Genomic DNA, 22958 nt, shown 5'->3' on the forward strand with positions numbered 1-22958 from the left:
GAGTGACATGATGTCTGGGGTTTGCATTGGAACAGTACGAGGCACAGCGGGCGGGCTGAGGCTTGGAGGGGAGCGAGGTCAGTGCGATTTTCACTGGAAAAGCTTGAGTCCTGCCTACTTTGTATGTGTTTGGAATTTTCTGTAATAAAAAGTGACAAGAACGTGAATAAAGTCGCTCGGTCTGAGTTTTAAAGATGCACAGAACAAGGCCAGTTGCTTTGTAGTAAAAGGACAGTTCGGTTGGTCCCGCATCCCAGGCTGCAGACCCAGGCCCCAGTCGTCCCAGACCCCAGGTGGGCAGCTGGGCTGGCCCCCGTTGTCTGCCTTCCTCCCAAGGGGCCCCTGGGGCCTGAGGCCAGCAACGTCTGTGGCCCACGCTGGACCCGCTGTAGTGCTCGCTTAGTCCTGCTGAGCGTATGACCCACCCAGACACACGCACACGTACATGTGGGAGCACACGTGTGCACACACGGCGTGCGTGCACGCACACGCTACCGCCCAGGGTTGACTGATGCCGCATCCACGGGAGATGGTCTCCCACGAGCTCTGACCTCTCTTAACAGCTGAGCGCCCGCCGCGTCCTGGCACCAACCAGGGACCATCTGTGCGGAGACGAAGGCCCCTAAGGACCTGGCCTTAGAGTCTGAGCTCCGAGCAGCAACACGAGTTGACAAGGTCACCATGTGACGTGTCACCCGAGAGGCTGGACCGAGTTCCAGAGCACTCTCTGGGCAGCTGCTTCCAGGCTCTCTGTCTCCCCCGAGACGACAGTGCTCCAGAAAAGTCGGCCTGGATTTGAGGTTGGGGACGTCCTGGCTTCCTGTGTGTGCTGCAGGGATCACGGTCAGGACCCCCGGCTCACGCCACGGCAGACGAGGGGCCGCGATAGGTTGGGTCAGCCCTGCAGAGAGAGCCCCCCGTGAAGTCTGGGGGCCCCGACCTGCTCTCCCCGTGAGGGGCCACCTCAGAGCCCGTCAGGGTCTCGGCCTCTCCCCTGCCCTCTGCAGAGGCCCCGGTCGCTGGGGAGAGGCTCAGAGGCAGGTCCCGTCCAGCTGCATCTCTGGGGGCGGAGCTGCTGCCCAGCACTCGGCCGCCATCGTCACCTCTGCTGAGAAGGAAACAGGTGAAGGCCAATGGGCGCCATCCTGCTTGCCCTCGGGGAGGCGGGAGCCGCTGGGGGGGGCAGGGCGCGGGGGCATGCGGGGCAGGAGAGGAGGGCACCGCCCACCCCCATCTGGACCAGGGTCTCCAGGGGCCACCCCAGATTCTGCGGGGCAGCTCAGCCTCTGACCCCCCCTGGAGGGTCCCGGGGTAAAGACCCGGGGCTGCGGAGCCGGCAGCCCCTCCTTGCCCACGGTGATGCCCCCCAAACCCCCCAGGGTTTCCTCATGGACTTTGTGAGGAGGCGCAGTCTCCCGACGCTGGGCTGAGATTAACGTGTGGCCTTGGTTCCTCTCTGTCCCCACAAGAGAGAGCCACCCCCTCGACCGGCACGGCGAGCGCCGAACGCTGCTGTTCCGAGATTCAGTCCGACAGCAAGTATGTCGTGGATTCTGTTCCCTCGGGACGAGGGGGGCCAGTCCACAGCCGCTTTATCGTTAGAAACAAAGCGAAGCCACGGGCCCCCGGGGGTGACAGGAGCCCAGCTCCCGGAAGCGACTCCACCCGTGCCCCCGGATGAAGTGACGCGGGAGCCCCCGTCTGAGCCCTGAGTGCCAGTGGCGCCCGCCGGGGCCCAGGCAGCACCCAGTGACCTTCTGCTGCTCGGGTTCCCGGAAGCCAACAGCATCCGTATTCTCCCCCCGCCCCCCATGGCTCCCGGCCCCTGCCTCCCTCCCGGGACTCTGTGCGGCCCCATGGCGCCTTCGCGGGCACCTGGCGGGCGCAGTGGGTGCTCCGTCTGTCTGTCGAGTGTCTAACGCCAGCGACGGCAAAAAGGGAGCCTCTGGCTTCGGGGAGGGTGTCGGCTGGGCCGATGGGTCCCGGACGGCGCCTTGTTGGGACCCCAGCGGTGGCCCGGCTTGTGCCCTTCCGGAAAGGACCCGCTGCCCTTCTGTCGGCTCACGTGCAGGTCTGCACACGGGACCCAGTGCGAGGAAAGGCTTCCTGCTAAATAAGTAAGTGATCAGAACACCAACGGGACTAGCAATGCCTGAAACATCCCTGGCTTAAGGCCCCAACAGGTACTTTCAGCGCCGGAAAAAAATGAGACATCACCTTTTCCTCTGCTGAAAAAGTCACTGGATGTGAAAATGCAAACCCAGGGGAGACCAGCGCTCATCGTAACAGGCGTTGGTCTTGACGAGCGTTTCTGGTCAATGCAGTGTCGTAAGTGGCTCGTCCGTCCAGGGTGTCACAACCTGCACTTGGTGACTGGAGAGAAAACAGCTCCCGCGCTGTCAGCGCCCACACCCAGAGCGTCTACAAAGAGCACCTCGGGAAGAAAACAAACCCTCACCTGGGCCCACCCAGAGCCGACCTCGCGGGGCAACGCAAGGGCGTGAACTCTGGGCTTGAAAGCCTGGGAGGGCGGGTCGTGTTCGATCCCCCCACAGCCGACGTGATCCACTCGGAAGAACCAGGCTGGGTGTGGGCAGTGGGGCTGTGTCTCCAGCTACCACCATCTGCTCGTGCTGTCCCTGGGGCGCCCGGGCGGCCCATGGCTGTGTGTCACCGGGGTCAGCGGGTGAGGAGCTGGTGCCAGGGGCCCGGCTGCCTGACCCCTGGGGACAAGGTTGTCCCCTAGGGTCCCCTGTCTGTCCCCTGGTCCGGCCCGGCTCCGGCGTTTCCTCGGTCGTCAGGCCCCCTCATCCCCTGCAGGTCCTCAGTCTTTTCTGTCACGACCCAGACCTTTTGACAAGCACAGCCAGGGGTTCCCGGAGGGTCCCTCAAGGTGGGCTTTTCTCAGGTTCCCGGGACCACTCCTGGGGGGGCCGTTCAGCCTGTGTCGGGACTGCAGTCAGAGCAGCGGCCGCCAGCTTTCTACTCCACTTTCAACAGTTTCTGAGACCTGCAGTTACCCTGCCCATCGCGGAGCTTCTGCACTAATTTTAGCCGCTGTGGATGGTCTTACAACAGTTACTGCTCTGGTTTTTGCCACATAGCAGGGCCTTGAGGCCCAGCCCGCTGTCCGGGGTCCTCTAGCAGCCACGGGCCCCTGAGGGTCTGCCCACCCAAGGTCTGGGCGCACTCGGGGGTGGGCTGGGCCGCGGCCGGCCGGTGGCGGTTACCACAGCAACACACGGGCTAGAAGACAGTGCTGGCCTCCAGCACCCAGGAGAGCCTCAGAAGTACCGTCCAAGTGAAAGAGCGAGCGGTCGTATTTGCTTTGATCAGGGAAAACTAGACTTACCCCTCCTAATAGCTGAGCTACGTAGAGGAGGGTTTAAATTCTTTTTTGGTTTGTCTGTGTTCTTTTAACCCTCGCCCCTTGGGGAGCGGCACGGATGAACAAACAAGCCGTGCACCACAAGATTTCCTGAACGCCGGGCCAGGCCCTCCATCCCCAAGGCGGGTCCAGCTGTCCGCGTGGCGGGCGCCCGAGGGACCCTGGAACCGGCAGCACCTGCTCTAGGCAGAAGGTAAGCTCTCCGCGGCTGTGAGGACCACTCCCGGGTGAAAACGCTAAAGACGCAATGCCGCAAAAGTGCAGAGACCTTTCCCACACGCCGCGCCCCAGAGAAAGAGACCCCGTGTGACGTGACGAGGTGGGCCCTGACAGCGGCGCCGTTGAGAATTCCAGGCGTGCTCGGAACCACGGAGGACTCGGCCATGAGAAGGACCTCCCGGGCGATGACGGCCAGAGTCAGGGGGGCCTCGGGACACCCAGAGGAGGGGAGACACGGGCTTCTCACTCACCTCCAAGAGCCCTCACTGCTGGGACAGACAGCCTGGGCCCAGCTTCGCCCCCCATGCCTTAGTGGTGAGAGCAAAGTGGGCGGAATGTACTGAACGAGATTAAGGCGGGATTAAAATCGGGGCCTGCGAGGCCAAGGCGCGCGAGAGCTTGAAAACTGGAAGCCCCAGTGGACGCCCCTCCCCGAGGACGGACACGGCAGCCTCAGAGTCTGGTCCCTGTACAGCCGGCTCTGGAGACAGATCATCAAAGGAGTAACAAGGGGCCCCTGAAGCTTCTAGAAGGATAGGCAGGCACACAGGACGCAGAGTCAGACCAGTGCCCGGTGACCAGCATCAAACACGCCGTCGAGCTTCTAACGCCTTCGGGGGGTGTGTCCTGAGGACACAAAAGTATTCGGCTGGGCGGGAAAGAAAACCCAGCGAAGCCTGCAGCCCAGAGGCCAGAGCCCAGGCTGCCTGCCTCTCCGCACTGGCCGCTCCCTGCGGCTCCTCCTTCTCCGGCCCGGCCCCTCCCCTCCCGGCTGACCTCTCCTCAGGCCGCCTCTCTCGCCCCCGCTCCTCGGCCCCCGCCCATCGCCAGCCTCCTGGCTGTGGTCCCCACCGCGGAAGCCAGGGCCACGCTTCTAGAGGGACACGTGTGTGGTGTCCAGAAGGGCCGGGGGAGCCTCCACTTCTCTTAGCGTGATCTGGGGTCTCTGCGGCCAGCGGGCGGCGAGGGCTGCCTTCTGGACGGCAGCCTCTGTGCCCTGGAGCCTCCCCTGGCCCCTCCTGTCTGCGCCCGGCTTCCAGGAGACCCGTTGGCTCATTTCACAAACCTGTGCTTCTCTGTTTCGCTTCCACTGACAGTTACTCAGCTGCCCGTTGGGCCCAGGGCACTTCTTCCTTGTCACCTTGACGCGGAGCCTGCGCTTTCCCATTTAAGAGGCTTTGTGGGGACAGCAGCTTTTACTGACCTCCACCTTCTCTGATCCGTGAGCCGCAGACCCGGTGCAGCAGCCCCTCGGGCTCCTCGGACTCTGCCTGACCCGGGAGCAGCCTGTGGTCCCGCAACGGGGCCTCAGCCGCCCAGCAATGCTCAGGGGAAATCTCCACACAGAGCACACGAGGAAAAAGGAAAATCCGACCCCGAGCTCCAGAAGAACCACCGTAGGGGTTCGTGTCCACTGTTCAAACATCAGTGTTGTCTGAAGTATATTAAAAAGATAGAATATAAAAATACGCTGGAGACAACACAATCCGTGTATCTATGATTTATTTATATATATGTACGTATAACATATTTAGCAGTAGTTTCATTTCTGCAACGGAAAAACATAAACGTGAAACCCACACGCGTATGAACTGAACTTTTGTTTGCGTTTCTTCCACTGTAAACACATATGTGCATCGAGAGGAGAACGGTGCCTGGACCCGGCCCAAACGCAGAGCCTGGGGGGCGGGTCCCCTGCTCCTCCACCCAAGTCCATGAACCTTCCTCCGCGGGGCGAAGTGGGTCCTGGTCAGACCCTCCGGGCCGCTGAGTCATCCCGCCGGCTCCAAGTGACAGGCCGGGGGGCAAGCGGGCCCTGAAAACGGGCACGAGGCTTGGTTTTGAGCTCTCGCCGAAAACTCCTCCAACGCCTGTCAGCTGCGCCAGCCCATGGAGCATCCGGGAACGCCCGCCGCTCACGCCAACAGCACGCCCTTTGACACGCGTGTTAGTGCCAGCGGGCCGGTGACAGGACAGGACAGCCCCTCCCGGTGGGGTTGCTTTCTTACTCATTCGTACGTTGAACACTTATTTACTTGGTGCTGGTCACTGGACGTGCAGCCACGAAGCGAGGCAGGATGGTTCCAGGGGAGAAACGCTCTAGTGGTCATCACTCAGCAGGCCGGGCCGGGAGGAGGGCAAGGTGCAGCCCGGGAGGAGCGGCTCCGCCTGCCCCGGGGCGAGCCGGCCATCTCCCAGCTCTGGCGGCCAGCGTCCCGCAGCTGCTGCTGAGGCAGGGCGAGCCCCCTTTGGCTTCTGGTGCAAAAGTCTCCTCCTAACCACATCCAAGGAAAGAGGTGCACACGCAGAGCCCCGGGCTGCTCCCAAGTGATCCTGTGACCCCGCTTGCCTTCTGTCTGAGACCAGGCCCTGGAGTTCCCACATCTCGCTGGAAGCAGCCTTCTCGCTCCACTCACCGCGAGACTGTGGACAGACAGACGCCCGGCGCCGGGAACGGGTCAGGATCCACTGGGGCTGGTCTGTGGCATCTGCCGTCTCCGTGCTGTAAGTCCTCCCACTTGGGGCTGGTTTCAGACCCGACGCAAGTGACCCAAGAGACAAAGCAGGACAGCAGACAGGAACTGATGCGTTTTGTTCTGTGGTACATTATTTCATGGTCAGGTTGCGAATGTTAAATGGTCAATTCACAAACGTTCATTTTAGTAACAGCACCGCTGCACGGGGCCACCCGCACTTGCCCTGCACACACATTAAACACGAAGGCTCTTCATCAGCATTGTGCTGTTGCCCGTTGGTGAGAGATTCTCTCTCTGCTGGTCCCTTTATGGCCTCTTAAGAGCCTTCCTTCCTTTCATAGAATCAAATAAATGCAGAGCTGGACGGACTTCAGAGATGGGGAGGCCCAGCCTCCGGCACGTGCTTGCGCGCGGATGAGTGGCCTGGGACCTTATAAAACGGAGATTCTGATCCGTGGTCGGGGCGGAGCCTGAGCCTGAACCCCCAGCAGGCTCCGGGGGTGCAGGCCTACCCTGTGCAGACCGCACGTGGGCAGCTGCAGTCCATTCGTTTCACATCCAGAGAGAGTCCGTAACGTCCCCCAAATCGTGCTGCTAGGCACTTGGACAAACTAACTGCCTGCCTTTCCTCCAGCTTATTACAGATCTTCAGCTATTTTCAGTACACTCACCTACACACACTCACACTTATTAAGCAAAGCTCAAGAATGATCAGAAATCCCTCTGTAAACAGAACCCCCCGGGGATATCTGGCTACGTAATTACACAGCGTGAGATACGCAGCCCCATACCGCGGAGTAACCCATGGGGCTCCGAGCCTGCAGACACTCGCTCTCCAGGGTTTCACCCCCCAGCAATGACCTGGGGACACGTAGGTGCCAGGACCGTGCTGCCAGGACGGTTCGGGAAGGGCCACCATTGGGCCTGAGTTGTGCTGGCCTTTCTGGACCCGTTTCTCACAATCACCACGAGGCAGTAACCCGGCCTGCGGTTTATCAAACAGCAAATGTCCCCGTTCTGCAGCCGAGCGGACCACCCCGCTCACTGAGCACAGCACAGGCACTGCTTCAGGCTCGGTCCGCAGCCACCTTCTTGGCCCTGCCTCTGCCCGCGTCCGCCGATCCGTCCCGGCCCAGAGGCCCCGAGCACCAGGGCCTCCCCTGCGAGCCCTGCTGCATGAGTTTCCCCGTGTGCAGCCCCCTGGGTCCAAGCTCACGCTTGGCGATTGGCTGAGCTGCGCCTCCCAGGCTCTGCGTCCACTCCTGACACTGCCCTCTGGCTGCACGCCATCCAGGGCAGAGCAGGCTCCGTCCGCTGGGGAAGCCGAGACCCACACCCTCCCCTCCGTCTCCGTGGGGCATGAGGGCAGGACCAGCCAGGTACGATCTCCGTCTCAGAGCCTCAGCTGCGGGTGAGTGGATGGGTCGTCCTCCAGGGAAGCCTGTGTAGGCCTCTGGGCGTGAGGACTCCCCACCGAGCTCTTGCCTCGTAGGGGCGTGGACTCCGGGGCACGTCTGCTGTTGTGATGAAGGTAATAACGCTGGGAAGTTTTTAAATTATGCGCTGGTTATAATTGGAAACAGTGCAGGGTACGGTTCATAATGAGGGATCTTTCTCTCTGTATGTGTTTCATAACATTTGTCTTCTGCAAGACCTGGTATCACTCTTGAACCCGTGGGCTGTTGCGTTTCCTTCTAAAATCTAAATGTTCAGCTTTATAAAGTGGCCAGAGTCCAATCTGATAAAAAAGAAGGATTTAAAGCTAGCAGCATTTGGTACTTTTTCCCCCAATAGCAACTGTCTCTCTAATTGCTTGGCTGTCTTGGAGGCCCTGATGGGGCCGGTGGAGGAGGGCTGGGGGAGCCTTCAATCACCTCGCTGCTCCTCTTTGAAAAGCTGTGGGTATCTTTTTATTTTTGGTTCTGGTAATCTCTGGCTCGTAGGCGTTGAGGGATGGGGAATTTTCCAGTCACTCACAGCAAATACAGGAAAATAAGCGAGCAGGGTAACCATTCAAGTACCGGGCCTCTGCCTTTCGAGCCTCTGCAGGGCCGTGATTGTTCCCGAATTGTGTTACCAGAGCCGCGTACCAACCAAGGGAGGGGTCAACCACGGACGCCTCAGCGCTGCAGACCCCTGAAGGCGGGGGTCTGTCTTTCAGCTGCTGAACCAGTCCCAGCGAGCGGCCCAGCACCCAGCCCTGGATGGGTCCCTGGAAACTACCTTCGCGAGAATAAACGAGGGGACAGCTGAGTGCTCACAGTCAACCTGAGCAAAGCGACGCTCTCCTAGAAGCGCCCCTTTCAGAACGCCTTCACGCGCTGCACAGCTGGGTTTAGAGACACCCGGGCTGCGTGGCTGCAGGCGGGAGGGGCTGGCCTCTCTCTCCCCTTGGTCCCTCGTCTCTTCCAGCCCTGGTCACCCCTCCTGTGACGCTGACCCCGATTCCTGACCCCGAGGTCTCTGTGGGAGCCTCACTGCTCTGTGCTCGGGCCGGCGGGGGTTGGGGGCGCCCGGGGCTCCATCTCAGGCACCCGGGAGCTGCAGGCTGAGCCCAGAGCTGGGCCCCGATGCCACACCTGCTCCCCCGCCCTCAGCAGACCCCCAGGTCATGTGCAGCGACACGCCTTGAAGGAAGTGAGGCATGCCCAGGGCATCACTCGCCTGGCTGTTAGAGCCCATCCATTCCGCCCAGAGCTGGACAGGGAGTCGGGGGCCAGCTGAGAGCCGGTGGAAACGTCTAGAAAGCCTTTCCAATGTTCTTCAAATAGGTCTTTCCAAAAAGTGCTGTCCTGTCAACGCTTGTTATCTTGCTGTCAAACAAGTAAAACTTTCTACCCAAAGCAAACTTGTAACCAGCACCCTTGTCTGTTACCTACGATTCCTCACCTGGTAATTATCTTTCCCACTTCCGATAATAAGTAGGAAAATCCACCCCACTGGGGGAGGGAGGGTGCGCGTGGGCAGAGAACGAATCGAAGGGCAGTAGAAACAGCCTGCAACCACCCTAAGGCTAATTTGCCCCCTGCCCCCGCCCCCAGCAGCATCGCCCGTTCACGGCGTGCCTGTTCCGCTTGTGACGTCACGTGGGTGATGATGTCACACTTGATGTCCCACAGTGACAGGCCCATTGCCTATCCCTTAGACCGCCAGTCCAGCACTCTGCAGAGAGCCGCAGGGGGAGATGCGACTCAGCGTCTGAGTCACCAGGTCCCTCCTTTCCACGAGGGTCCCAGAGCCACCTCCGCCGCTCTGTCCCGCAGACTCGGCCTCCCCCAAGGACACCGCCCCCCAGACACCCGGGGCCCATCGGGCTCCGTCCTGTCGTGTCGTGAAATGACGCTTCTGACCCTTCATCCAAATACACAGCCCACCACCGCTGGGTGTGCCCTCCATGTGTCCTCACGGGAGGGGATCGGGGGGAGGGGAGGTGCCAGGGCCAGAGGGCTTCCCAGCGTCCGACGGCGTCCCAGCTGGGAGCTCGGGGGAGGGGGGATGCATCCGCAGAAGACAACCCTCAGGCTGGACTCGAGCCCACAGAAGGCTGTCACGCTCTGGGTTGTGCTTCGTCCCGGAGAAAGGACACAGACACGGCAGGCAGCGGGGGAGCCCGTGGCAGAGCCCGGCGGGGCACCAACCTCGGGGCCTCCATGGTCCTGGCCCTCGGAGGTGGGCAGTGTCACCGTCCTGAATCTGTGCGCGGCCGCCGCCCAGGGCGTGTCCCCCGGGAGGCAAGCCGAGCCCGGCGCCCACTCTTACACGTGGCTCGGCTGGGGGCGTCCCCCCCGGGCTGAGTTCTTCCCTGTGGATGCACGAACTGCTCTCCACCGAGGAAGCCCAGCCCAGAGAGGGTCTGGGCCTTGCGCTCTGCACCCCAGCACCGTGACCAGGAGCTTCACACCCCGTGATGTCCCCGCCTGCAGCCCAGCACCAGTGGGCCTAGGGTGAGTCTGTGTCTGCTGCCAGCTGAGAACATTCTAGCATCTCTGCTTCCTGGGGCCGTCTGTAAAGAAAACGATAGCTCTTGTTTGTTTTGTTTTGTTTTCTGTGGACCCTGCTTTTTCAGACCACACATGCTCCTCTGAGAGTGGAAGCCGGGAGGGGCCCCGGGCCCTGCAGGCACCCGAGTTTCTGTGAGACCTGGGGTGCTGAGCAGGGGAGGGACTCGCCCGCCCGGGAGGGCATCAGAATGCAACCTTTTCACCATCTTCGCCGTCCTCACTGTGCTTAACGCTGCAGGGCTGGGTCACGGTTCACCAGGGCTTCTCCCCGAACCCTTGAGGGAAAAGGGCACCTCGGTCCTGGGATCTTCGGGACCCGGCGACCCCCGTCAGGTGGCCATGGGGACTTGGCGTGATGAGTTGGTGCGGCGGCCAGAACTCAGAGGCCTCGAGCCCATTCACACCTTCGCAAAGGCCCTGAAAATGCCTGGTGCCGAGGAGCACACAGTCCCGCCCGGGTCCAGACAGCGTCCAAGGAGCATTTTAACGACAGTGACGCATCTGACCCCGGGTAGCCTGTCTCCTTGGACAGCAGGAGGGTGAGGACGCAGGAGGAGCCTCGTTTGCAGCAAGCTGTAGCTTCGTAACCGGGGCAGAGGCTGGGAGAGGGACCGCTGTACTCAGCGCCGCCCAGGAACTTCTGAGAGCGTGAAGCAAGGGGCACAGGACCGTCAGAAGTCATGAGGCAGCCTCGGAAGGATGTGGACGTGCAGAGAGAGGTGCACTCGGAAAATAGGCCACAGCAGAGTCAGCAAGGCGGGAGTGAGGGCGGGAGCAGGAGGGTGCCCCAGGGGTGTCTCTGGTCACTTCACCTCCCCTCCCCCCCATGGCTCCGCCCAGATGAAAGGGAAGCCGCACTGCCTCGCTGCTTGTAAACTCAAAGGCCCTCCGGACATTCCTTACAGAACTTCCTGCCTGGCCAGGTGCCAGCTCTCCCAGGGGTCTCGGCTAACAGATGTCTTTTCCGGCCCTGGAGGAGAGACACTGAACCAAGGCCTGCGTGTGACAAAGGCAAGGGCATGCCGGTGGTCCGGATGCCTGCACGGTCACACCTGGCCACCTGCAATGTCACACGTGTCTACCTGCACAGTCACACCCGTCTACCTGCAATGTCACACCCATCTACCTGCACCATAACATCTGACACCTGTCTACAGGTCTGTCTCCCCGACAAGAGCAGAAGCGCCTTGGTCACAGGAACCCTTTGCATGACAAGCGTCTGGCACGGACCCAGCGCCGAGAGGGTAAGTAAGGAAAGTTCATAAATGACAGAGAAAAAACTACAAGAATGGAAAATGAAACTAAGGACAGCGTCCACTCACACCAACAGGTGCTTCCACTGTGGATCCAACGGTCAATTGCATAGGAAATGGGAGCCTCCCAGGTAAGGGCGTCGCTGCTGGTAAAGGGCGTGTGGGCTGCGCTCGCAGGACTGGCACCGCGCCCCCTGCCACACCGCGCAGGGCGAGTTCCCCTCAGACGCTCAGCTACAGCTCCTGATGCTACACGCTCTCTGCCCCCCCCCCCCCGGGCCTCGAGCCGACTGGACCCACTTCGCGCGCTGGCTCAGCCCTGGACTCCCACAGCTTGGGAGCGAGAGGGAGGACTTGGGGCCATTTCATCCAGAGCCACACACGGCAGGTACAGGGCGGCGGAGAGGGCTTATGAAACATTGTAACAGAGTTGGGATATTTAGCTGGAAGAAGGGAGGAGACAGGCTGCGTTTGTCACCGGAACATGTCTATTTTTAGCTCCTGCAACTCCCATTTTTGAGGTTTGGGGCTTCAGAAAACCATGGGGGGCCGTGGGTAACCAGGAGGGGCACACAGGGCAGCTCCTGATGTGGCCACACATTCTGCCCCTATTTTCTCCTGTGCTCACGTTCATTCGTTGCAGTGAATAGTCAGCCCTGAGGCAATGAAAATAAACCAGGGTTTGCCTTTTCTATTCCTCTAAGTTGTATTTGAGACATTAGTAAACCTTTCCTCACCTGTAAATGAGAGCAGGCCCAAATGACCTCTGAGATTAAGTCCAAGCCAACTCATAACCGATCGCAGCTGCGAAACAGCGATTTCCTTGCTTCATTCTAACAGAGAATTCGCGACGGCTCTCACCCGGGGCGACTCTGCCGCCCCTCCGCGGGGAGACTCGGCAGCTGCTGGAGAGCCTTGGTGACACGATGGGGTGGGGGGCACTGCATCTCGGGCCGGGGGCAGGGATGTGCTGAACCTCAGCCCCAGGACCCCGGGGATGACCCGCCCCGGAAGCTGGGGGAGCGAGGCCCCGGCCTCCACCTCCCCGTGGTCCCAGCCTGATGTGCCGGAGTCCATGCCTCTGGACGCAGTGACCCGAGCTTAACCACCCAGATCCCTCCTGGAAGTGCTGCCAGAACCTTCCCTCCCCTTGGAGCCGTCAGGGCCTTGGCTCAGGTGCAGTCCTGCCAAGAGCAGACTGAGGGCACAGACCAGAGAGACACATGGGCCCCGAGACGCCGTCTGAAGCCTCAGCTCACGTCCTTGGCTGAGAGGAAGTGAGGTGCGGAGCTCGTGCCAGCCCACTTACCTATGTAACAACTGTTTCCAGTAAGGAGGCAATCTGTGTAAATAAAATATAAAATCACTCACCATTTAATAGCGCTCTAGGGGAACAGGGAGTGTTTTGGCCAAGCCCACAATTCTCTGATCTGAAGTTGGAAATGCGATCATAATTCCCTTATCTGATCTGAGGCTGGAAATGTGATTCTCCACCAGAATTAGTTTTCTTTCCTTCTTCCCTTTTTAATGTGAGGCAGTCAACACATTTGGTTTTTCTTTGTTGAACTTTTTTTCTTCGCTCGGCTGGTCTATGGTTAGAAAAAGCACTTTCGATCCTCAGTTTTTACCAGATTGTAAAAAGAACCTGTTCTCAGAGCAGGGCTAGGCCTTCCCGGAGTAAACCTTGGGGAATCCTCAGGTTTTCCAGGTTAAAGCACAGGCTTTTCACACTGAGGGAGGACCCAAGGCTGGGAGGACCCCTACGTGCTGTTCATTTCCCACCGTTTACGGTTATGAAAGTTACCCAAATTCTTTGCAGGAAATAAGGAAAATGCATAAAAGTAAAAGTCACTGCAACCCACGAATGCAGGACACAGCACCGGGCGCCAATGCTCCCGTCCTCTGTTCTCTGGAGCAGACGCCCTGCCTCGCCGTCGACTCCTCACGGTTTCACATCCTGCCCCGAAAGCAGGTGCTTCCAAACACCGAAGCGCGTTCCACGAGCCGGGATCCTCGGGACAAGCTGAGCTTGACGCTGAGTAAATCCCCGTTTCCCAATATGATGAATGTGTCTCCTGTAAACACTCTTAGACCCCAACATTTCCATCTCCAGCCCGTTTCCTTCAGAGGGGTTTTCACCCAGAGGATGACTGGGGCCGTTGGAAGATATTTCTCTTCATAAGGAAAAGCGGCATCTTTTCAACTTGCAGTTTTTGCTTATAAGTGAGCTTAAACAGTTTTTCCAAATGTTTGTTGACATTTTTATTTTTTGTCACTTTCATTTTAGTCCCTTGGGAAGGAGCCACTATTCCCAGAAAGCAAACAAGCAGAATTAAAACATCCCCTGGACCCTGAGCGGACGGCTGCCCCTGAAGGGGAAGCAGCACCATGAGGTGCGATGAGGTCGCAGGGGCCTTGGTCACAGTCTCCACGGGATGGGGCTGAGCCGTCCCCCGCCCCCCGTCCCCGCGTCCCTCCCCCACCTGCACAAAGGACCCGGCACAGAGAAGAGCCTCCTGCTGGAAGGGCTCTCTCTCATCCCCGAAACCAAACGCCACCCGAGGTCGCCGTCAAGCCGGTCATGGGACAGAGGGTCGGGACCTGCTACTTCTAGAAATTCACACTAAAGCTCTGTCTGCCTTGAGAGGTAAGTCATGCAGCCCTTCTGATGAACAGAGAGCTGGTTTACTACTTTTCAGCGGGAAACTGGGGGTGAAGAGCCACCACCCCGACTCTCAGAGAAGCTGGGAGCAGGGGCCACCAGCACCGGGGCCACGGCCGGGAGCCCGGTCCAGTCCGAGGGCGCGAGCGGCCGGCCAGCCCATTAGCCAGTGCAGGGAAACCTCTCCAGACGGCTGGGGCTGTTGCTCGGGCCACCACGTGGGCCCTCCTCCGCGCCTGGCGGCATCCGCGCTCCACGGGGGGAGGACAGACCGAACTCTGCCCAGAGGCTGACCCCACCCTCGCCGCCCTAGAGCCACAGCCCTGGTAGCCCCCACCCGTGTCCCCGCTCCTCCGCCACGAGGCCCCGGGGGGCCCCTGAGCTGGAGGGGCAGATGCAGACCCTCCCCCGAAGCAGGGGGACTCCACCGCCCGCCCGCCTGGCCCTGCTCCTTACAGGGTCCACCTGGGGCCGTCCTTCCGGAGGGTTCGTCCCATCTCAGCCGCTCCCGGACAGGAGGTCCGCAGGGTGCTCACGCCCAGGGGCCCGCCCTGCACCCCACACCGGGCCCAGCATCTCTGAATCCCGGAGGCTTCCTCCCCCAGGACGGGGAAGGGGCGCGGAGGGGCGGGGGACGGAGGGGAGCGGCTGACATCAGGACAGAAGGAAGCCCAGCATTTCCCACGCGAAGCGCCGTGCTCTTCCCTGAGCGCGTGCACCTAGCGCCTGCCATGGCACGGCGCACACGCACACATGCGTGCACACACACACGCACACACACGGGCTGGCTGCCCAGAGCCCTCATCTTGTCCGAGGGGGGCGTGACCAGACTCCCAGCCCCCCTAGGAAGCACGAAAATCCTAGATGACTTGGCTGTTTCGTAACCAGGGCAGGAGCTCCGCCCCGCGCGTGTAACCGCCGTGGGCGTTCTGTTCTCTGGTGGCAGATGCGAGCAGGCCAGCCACAGATGGAAGTGTTGTGAGAACAGTGGGGACTCCTTGTAATTAGGGCCGGGCCTTGTTATTCCTCAGCAAAGAAAAGCCCCGAAGCCAGCATGGGAGCACGAAGCTTGCCTCCCTGCCAAGGCCTTCAGACGCCCCAGAGCCACGGCGCTCGAACGGTAATTAAAGACCAGGCAGGCTGAGGCACCCACCCTAGATGTCGTGAGGATGAATGTGTACGAGGGAACTGTTAGCAAGGGCGCGAGGCTGAAAATTTGCCCAGGAAAAAGGCCAACAAACAGGCATTTCTGCCTGAAACACAGCACGCTCTTATAAGCAATGGTCTTGCTGTGTGTTGGGGGGAGATGCAGCAGAGTTTTTAAAAGGCAAGTGCGGGAGGAACGTGCATGATGAATGGCAGTCCGCCGTCCGAAGGAGGGAGGGAGCGTCGTGAGCGAGGACCACGGACGGACGGGGTCTGCGGTGAGGCCACCGGCAGGTCTGACCTTGGCGCCTGGACAGCCGGGCACCTGGGTGGACTCGGGGAGACCAGCTTAGGCCCTGATAGCAGCATGTACGGGCAGGCAAGGGTCACAGCGCTGAAGGAGGCTGGATTTTAGGTATTTGCTTGCCTGCTTTTTAGTTAGGAAGCTCTAACCACCACCCCAGCGAGAAGAGGCGGCTGACGGGCCAGGGCAGCGTGGGGGGCGGGGAGGCAGGCCTGCTCCGCGCTTGGGCCTGACGGGGACGGCCACCCTCCTTCTGAGGGACGGAGGAAAGTGCGGTCACGGGCGGCTGGGATGTCACTGCTCGGCGTCTGGGTTCCTTTTTGTCGCACCCATTCTGCTAAGCCTTTTCCGAGCGTCTCCTGCACCGCTTTTATTATCACTCGCAGGAAATCCTTCCGCGCAGCTCCTCTGATTCACTCATCATTGTCTGAGGAAGGAGCTCACCTCCCGTACAGGCCATCAAGGGCCTGCTGCCTGCTACTGCTTCGTCCGGAAAGGCTCTTCGCTCGGTCCGGGTTTGTGCGTGTGTGCCGGCGCTGCGGGGTAGGCCGTAGCTTCTCCCTGTGTCTCTGTTCCTGTTTGCGGAGGAGAAATTTAAAGCTCGTTTAAAGGCTGAGCCAGGACGGAAAAGCCCTGCGTGTCAACATTCAGGCTCTTCCCATCCGCCCACCGCACGGCTACCGCAGAGCAAGGTGTTTCCAGCTGGGTCCAGTGCATCTTTCAGGCCGCGGTGCCCAGCACGCCCGGCACCGAGCGGGTGTGAACGAGGATTTACTGAGCTGGATGGGGGTGACTGGCCTGTCCCGAGACGCTTGAGCCGCCGAGGGCTCTGCCCTATTCGCAAAGGCAAGGGAAGTATTTCTCTTCAGAGTGTCACTGATGCCAAGTAACTCGGGAGAAAGCAAGTCCCAATCAGCCAGACCCTTACTCAGTATTCTGTACAGGATTAAGCAATTCAAACAATTTAAAACGTTATTGCATCAAATTTGAGGCCGCTTTCGAGAAGCGTGACACAAGTGAAACTGCATGTTAAATTCATGAGCACAAAACAGAGAGGCAGCAAGACCCTTGCATCCCACTGTAGGTTTAAATTAAATGATGAGCGACTCCTGAAGAAACCCTGCTGCGCTTCTGGGATCACGAGCATCTCATAATAACAAAAGCCATGTTGAGAAGTGTTGCACGAATCGCCCACTGAGGCACAGATTCTGAAGTTCACAGATAAAAAGCAGCAGAGCCGGGCCCACGGGCCTGGACCACAAGTGTGTCTGCTCGTTAGGACGAGAGGAGGACCCAGTCCCGGGAAGAGCCTCGCTCCTCAGATGCGTGGAGTTAAGAGAATTCGAACGTGTGAGCCGCCCACCCCCCAACCGCGGAGACAAGCTGGTTGCTTACACTTGGCAGGAATCCACCACAGGCCCCTGTCCTCAGAGTCTGCCCTAAAGCAATGCACACGTCTCAGAAGGACATCTGTCTCCTGTTCTAGAGCCACAGGCGTGAGGAGAAGGCCCAGGGCCTCCTGGACGACGCGCTGAAGCAAACGATCTACCTTTTAGTAGGTGGCGTCCCTGTATGGAGCTCAGAGTAAGATGAGGAAATGGAAGAAGAGAAACGCAGAGCAGGGGAGTGGGGGTGGAGGATGAAAGGGATGAACAAAGGGGCAATTCTGGGGAAGCTCAAAGGCCCGGCCTCCCGTGATGGGGGGCGTGTGATCCATCAAAGCAGGAGGACGGGGTGGACACAGGGGTGGGACAGCCGCCAGTGGCCTGGGGGTGGGGGGAGCACAGATCATGGACATCTGCGGGAACTACAAAGTGACCAGAACACGTGAAATGCTGCAAACGCTCCGCAGAAAGAAAAATCAGAGAACAGAAAGGCAGAAAGAGAAATGTTTTCAAGTAGCAGCTGAGTGAACGAGGAAAGGTGATTCAGGTGGGGAGAACCACTGACAGGGAGAGGGCTGGTTCCCCACAGCACTCAGAGATGAAGGGTGACACACGTCAGAAACGGACATGAACAAGAAGAGACAGCAAAAAAGAAAGCCGAGAACAGGCAGATAAACAAACAAAAGAATGCAAGTGTCTGAAAGGCCGACAGACTCTTGAACAGAGCTCTGAGCACCTTGCATGCAAAAGGGACAGGTGGACAGACAGACAGACGGACAGAAAGTGGGTTCATGTCACCAGGGTCCGGGGTTCTTTACGCGGAGGTGGAAGTGCTCTATCGCTGACTGTGACGGTTGTACAGCTCTGTGGGCATCCTAAAATCCACTGAATCGCACACCTGAAGGGCACGAATTGTGCGGTACCTGAATTCTTTCTCAATAAAGCTGTTACCAAAAAAAGAGGAGGGAATGTATCATCTTGTTTCAAAAAGGAGCCAATTCATGAAAATTATAGTTAAATACCCAGAAGAAAAGTACTAACTTAGAAAACATTGGTAAAGAATGTAATTAGACATGTACGTTCATAACACTATTCATTCCCTTCCTCACTTATACACTCACAGTAAACACCTTCCAAACACGTACATGGGTGCCAGGTCCCATCTATGCTAAGGACAAGGAAGCAAAAATAAAAATGTCCCTGCATAAGGGGATTACTATCTGCTAAGATAGAGAGAGAAATAAATGCATATGCAAACTTTCTATTTCTTCAAGAAAAGGATTTCATTCACAGCAAGGATTTTCCAGTAATAACATACCAGTCAGTATTTACTAATATGCTACTATAGTCAAGAAAGTGGGTTAAGATATATCTAGAAAGCTGTTTTGGCAGAAGTATTTTATAATAGTGGAAAACTGGAGAAAACATAGATGTCAAACAATAGAGTTTCAGTTACAGTATGGTACCAGCCACAAGAAGGAATCCTGTGCAATCATTTAAAATGATGTTGGAGCCTGGAAAACACTGAAGATGTTCATTTCCTGTTAAATCCAGTGAAAATCCAGGAGCTATTATGATGCTATTTTTGTATAGAAACAAACAAAAATATATTCTTACATTAAAAAAGTCCAAAATGTTTTGGTACCAAAATAGGTCCCAAATAGTAACAGTGGTAAAGTTTGAATGGTGGAGATGGGAAGTACGGGGATTTCTTATTTTCTCCTTTGTATTTTTCACAGAAGGTTTACTAATTTTCAACAATAAGCATGTATTATGTTCAAAAAACATTTTGTAAATGTTTGCTCCTTTCCTAAAACAGAAGCTACACGAAAAATGCAAATGCATCAAACAGCAATGAATTTAATATTATTCAGAAAAAGCAACGGTGAGTCTACTGGGGCTGATGGTACCGTCTTTTGCAACCCTGTCCCTGGTTCCCGTCCTGTGGACCAGCAGCGAATTTATAAAATACCAGCAGTGCTGGATCCCCAGACACGTGGCTGCCAGAGGGTCTAACACCCGCAGCGTTAGCTCCTTACTGACGCTGCCTAACCGTGGTTTCAAAACTATCAGAAATACAGAGCAAAACATTCAGAAGTCCAGAAACAAAGCAATAAAAATAATAAAAGGGAATGAGACACACATAATGAAGGAAGTTAAGGGGCTTAGAGAGACGAGAAGAGTACTTAAAAAGGAAGTTTGAGAATGGTCTGTCCCTCTCCGACACGCTGAACTATTTGCTTGGTTTTAGGGAGAGGAGTTGGCCCACGTGGAAGGATGCCCACAGTGCCCATCGCATCTGCGGGTGCCAGGCAGCCTTCGGGCGGAGGCTGGATTGCGTGTCCCCCCCCAAGAGCCCCTGGGCCCGGAGTTCAAAGCTCCTCGGTTTGCAGACGTGCTCAGTCTCTCGTTTCAGCATTCCTACCACATTCTAGATTGTTTAGGCGCTCTGTAAGCGCCTAAAATAATGATGATAATTGGTTTTGTTTGCTATGGCCCAGATGTGTCCTAGCATTAACTCATTTAATTATCAAAACAGTGAAGGAGGTTCTACTGTTATTTCCATTTTATAGACAAGGAAAGTGACGCACAGAGAGGTAAGTAATTTGGCCAAAGATGCACTGAGGCTACTAAGTGATGGACCAAGATTTGCACCCTCTGCCAGTCAGTTCACACTGCACTGTTCCTAAAACAAAATGCTGACAGTTAGTCCATCACGACAAAGTCAAAATTAAACAGACCACGCGTGTTATCCTTTCTTTTTCATTTTTGTAAAATTGGTAGACTTACCAGTTCAGATGCCTAATGAGTTTTGTTTCTATCTCAGAAAGGCATTCAATTAAGTTTCCCAAAGAAAACAGAAAATGTGCGTTGCTAGAACAGTCTAGATGGGGGTAGAGTGTCCCTGGCACCACGATAAGGCAAGGTGATTGTCGTCGGCACCAAACAGAGGCACAGCTCAGTGGAGGCCCCGGCCCCTGGGCGTCCTCCTCTTTGGAGAGTGTTGAGTCACCGCTTTTCCACCAGCTCAAGGTGAGGACAGAGCTAATACACTGTATGATAGGATTAAGCTTCTGAAACACCTGACAGGCTCACCAAAGAGGTTAGTAAAAACTAACAAACAAAATTTAATAGAAACAAATATACTGCACCTAGATTTTAAGGAACCAAATAGCTGAAAACCACAGATCAGGAGAAACCAAGAACAACTGCACCAGTAGAGACTGGGGAGATGGAGAGATTTTTGCGGACTGAAAACGCAGAGTTGACTGAGAACGTGACGTGGTGCCAGGAAAGGCTAGTGAGTGCTTCGGCTGGATGCACAGAGGTATGGTGTCTGGAGAGGGGAGGGGATGGGTTCGTGCCACTCTGCACAGCACAACCACGGCACAAGCTCTGAAGGGGCAGCCGCGGTGGAGCTGGGGCTGGAAATTTCCTCCCGTGAAGGGTAAGGGGCCGGGGAATACTTCGCCTGAGAAATCATACATACCCATCCACACTCAGACCTATGCAGCCCAGAGGCTGGGCACTCGCTGTGGGTCAGAGTGCCGAGAGATTTCCATAAGCCACCTTGTTTGCTCATTTATTGTTTAGTGTTTCTAGAGTTGGAGGGCTTCTGTGTTAAAGGGATCCTCCACCTAGTTCTGCCTCAGCAGCTACAATATCCATCCCCAGGGGGCAAATGCCCCACCACCCAGGACGGATTCTGCTCAGCCTAGGACAGACTCTGTGCCGAAAACACGGGACAGCCGGCGCCCAGAAGCCATCACTTTCTGGGGGAGAGGTGGCCTTTCAGGGACAGAGAGGTGGCCAGGCCTCTCCGGCTCTGATATTCAGTGAGTGTTTCTATGGAGAAAAAAACCCTTCTTTCCAAGGTTTCGGTGTCCAGGCGCAAGCTGGAGAGGAGCATCTGCTTCGTGCAAATGCACGTGGTGAAACAGTCCCTCACAGAGGCCGTCAGGATCCACGACACACGCATCTGGCAGTGCGGCCCGCAAAGCAGGCCCTCCTGGTGACCGGTCGAGCGTCTCCAGACCCCTCAAGTGCCCTTCCTCCGGGCTCTCGCGACCGCACCCATTGGAGAGCCCCTCGCCTGCCCCTTTCCCGCAAGGGCCGCTTCCGCGTGTGGTTATGGAGGGGGCGGGGGTCGCTGCGCCTCTGGAGCCGCCCCTGTGTCGGGGGGTGAGCGCGAGCGCCTGTCGCGTCGGTGGGCGCGGGGCGCAGAGCGGGGTCCGCGCCTCATGCGCCCCCGAGAGTTCGCCCTGAGTGGACACGTCCCTGGACTCCCGGCTCCCGGCCGGACCGCCGCGCCTAGGGGTCCGCTCGCCCTAGGGACCCGCGGCCGGGCGCGAGGGGGCGCCGCGCCACAGCAGCCGGGCGGCTCGCCGGGGCCGGGCCGGGCCGGGGGCGGTGCGCGGGGCGGTGCCGGACTCCGCGGGCTGCGGGCTCCAGAGACGCCGCGCTCCTCCTGGAGGAGGCCGCCGGCCCGGCGAGCCGAGCGGCAGCCCGCGGAGTTGGGGGCCCCGAGGTGAAGCTGCGCGCGCGGTGGGGCCGGGGACCCACAGGGGAGGGTGCCGATGCCGGAGCGGTGCGGGAGGGCGCGAGGCTTCTGCGGTGAGGGCTCCGGGCCGGAGCGGGGACCGGAGACGCAGTAGGATCTACACCGGGGGGTCCCGAGGCCGGAGGGGAGACGGGGGGCGGGCGCGGCGGGGAGAGAGACCTACGCTGGAGTCTCCCGGGGCCGTAGCGGGGACAGGGGGTCTACACCGTGAGATCCTGGCGCGGGAGCGGGGGCGGGAGGGGCGCGGGGGTCTACACCCGAGCGTCTGGGCGGGCGCAGGGCAACGGGGGCGCAGGCACCTGTCCGGGAGCGGCGACAGTCCGGCGCGCGCGGTCTCTACTCGGTTGCGCAGGGGGCTGGGGCCAAGGAGATTTGCGGGAGGGACATTTAAGCGCCCCTCCCCCACCCCCCCGGCCACCGGAGCGGCGGGCGGGGCTGGGCTGGGAGCCGCCCCCGGCCCCCCGTCAGGCTCCAAGTCCCGCGCTGGGCCGGCGCCCGGCCGCAGGCGCGCGCGGGCTCCGCCAGCTTCGTGCGCTTTCATGGAGGTCCGGGCGGCCTTGGCCGGAGCCTGGTTCCAGCTGCCGCCCCGTCTGTCTGTGTCGGATCTGCAGGAGCCCAGGTGAGGGGACGGAGGGGTGGGACAAAGCGGCGTCCGCGACCGGGAGCGGGGCTGTGACCTACGGGGAGATCGGGGTGGGGGCACCCGAGTGGGATGACCAGGGATCTCCCAGGCACCCTCCCTGGCTGGCTGTGGGCGCACCCGGCTCCGCGAAGAGGGCGCGGGACGTGGGCGAGTCCCCGGCGCGCGGGTGCCCTTTCCTCGCCCCTTCCTGCCGCCCCTGCTGTGCAGAGGGGAACGTCGCCCCGTATACACAGCGGTGCGCGCAAGGGTAGCCTTACACACACACGCACACACGCACGCACGCACGCACACACGGCCGCCTTCCCAGCCTTGCCTTCTCTGGCCCGGGCGCGGAGCCGGGGCGCGGACCTGAACCCAGGAGAGGGTCCACGAATTCTGCCAACTAGGAGCCCAAGCGCTCCCTGCGCCCTCCCCGTCCGAGCCGAGCCCAGGGGGCTCCCACACTCGCTCTCTGAGCCCAGCCCGGGGTCCGGATAGTGGCTCCGGAAATGAGGGGGGCGGGTGCTCAGGGGGTCCTGGGCTTCGGCAGCGATGACAAGGACGTCCAGAAGGGCGAGCCGGGGTCTCTCTGCGCCCCTAATGCTCTCCCAGGCCCCCGAGTCCCTGGGGACCCTGCCGTGTCCCTGCGCCCACGCGGGTTTGCTCTCCAGGGGTTTCGGGTGACCGGTGGAGCCCCCTCCCAGCCCGCTGGTCCCAGCAGACTCGGTTTCTGATTTCCGACTCTCCGGGCAGGGCTCTGATCGGGGGCTGTGTCTCCTTTTGTCACCGTTTGTCACCTCATCCGAAACTCCAGGCCAGAGCTGGGTTAGGGCTGGGTGGATTCTACTCGGCCTTTGGAATTCCCTGCCTGGTCCTCCCCTTCTCCTCCCTCTCGCTGGGCTGCAAATATGCCAGTTTCCTGAGTCCTGTACTCAAGGCC

The 22958-nt window shown here is 59.0% G+C and overlaps 1 protein-coding gene across 2 annotated transcripts in view; it reads left to right on the forward strand.

The window, feature by feature from the left end:
- The first annotated feature begins 21834 nt into the window (after positions 1–21834).
- The window catches only part of KCNG2 (potassium voltage-gated channel modifier subfamily G member 2), a 72648-nt gene continuing 71524 nt past the window's right edge, over positions 21835–22958 (forward strand). For both annotated transcript variants that reach the window (XM_036823276.1, XM_036823278.1), the window contains exon 1: positions 21835–22015. The gene's annotated coding sequence lies outside the window, so the exon portion shown is untranslated. The remainder of the gene's footprint in view (positions 22016–22958) is intronic.

The sequence above is a fragment of the Balaenoptera musculus genome, chromosome 14 (genome assembly GCF_009873245.2).
Source record: "Balaenoptera musculus isolate JJ_BM4_2016_0621 chromosome 14, mBalMus1.pri.v3, whole genome shotgun sequence".
Lineage (NCBI taxonomy): Eukaryota > Metazoa > Chordata > Mammalia > Artiodactyla > Balaenopteridae > Balaenoptera > Balaenoptera musculus.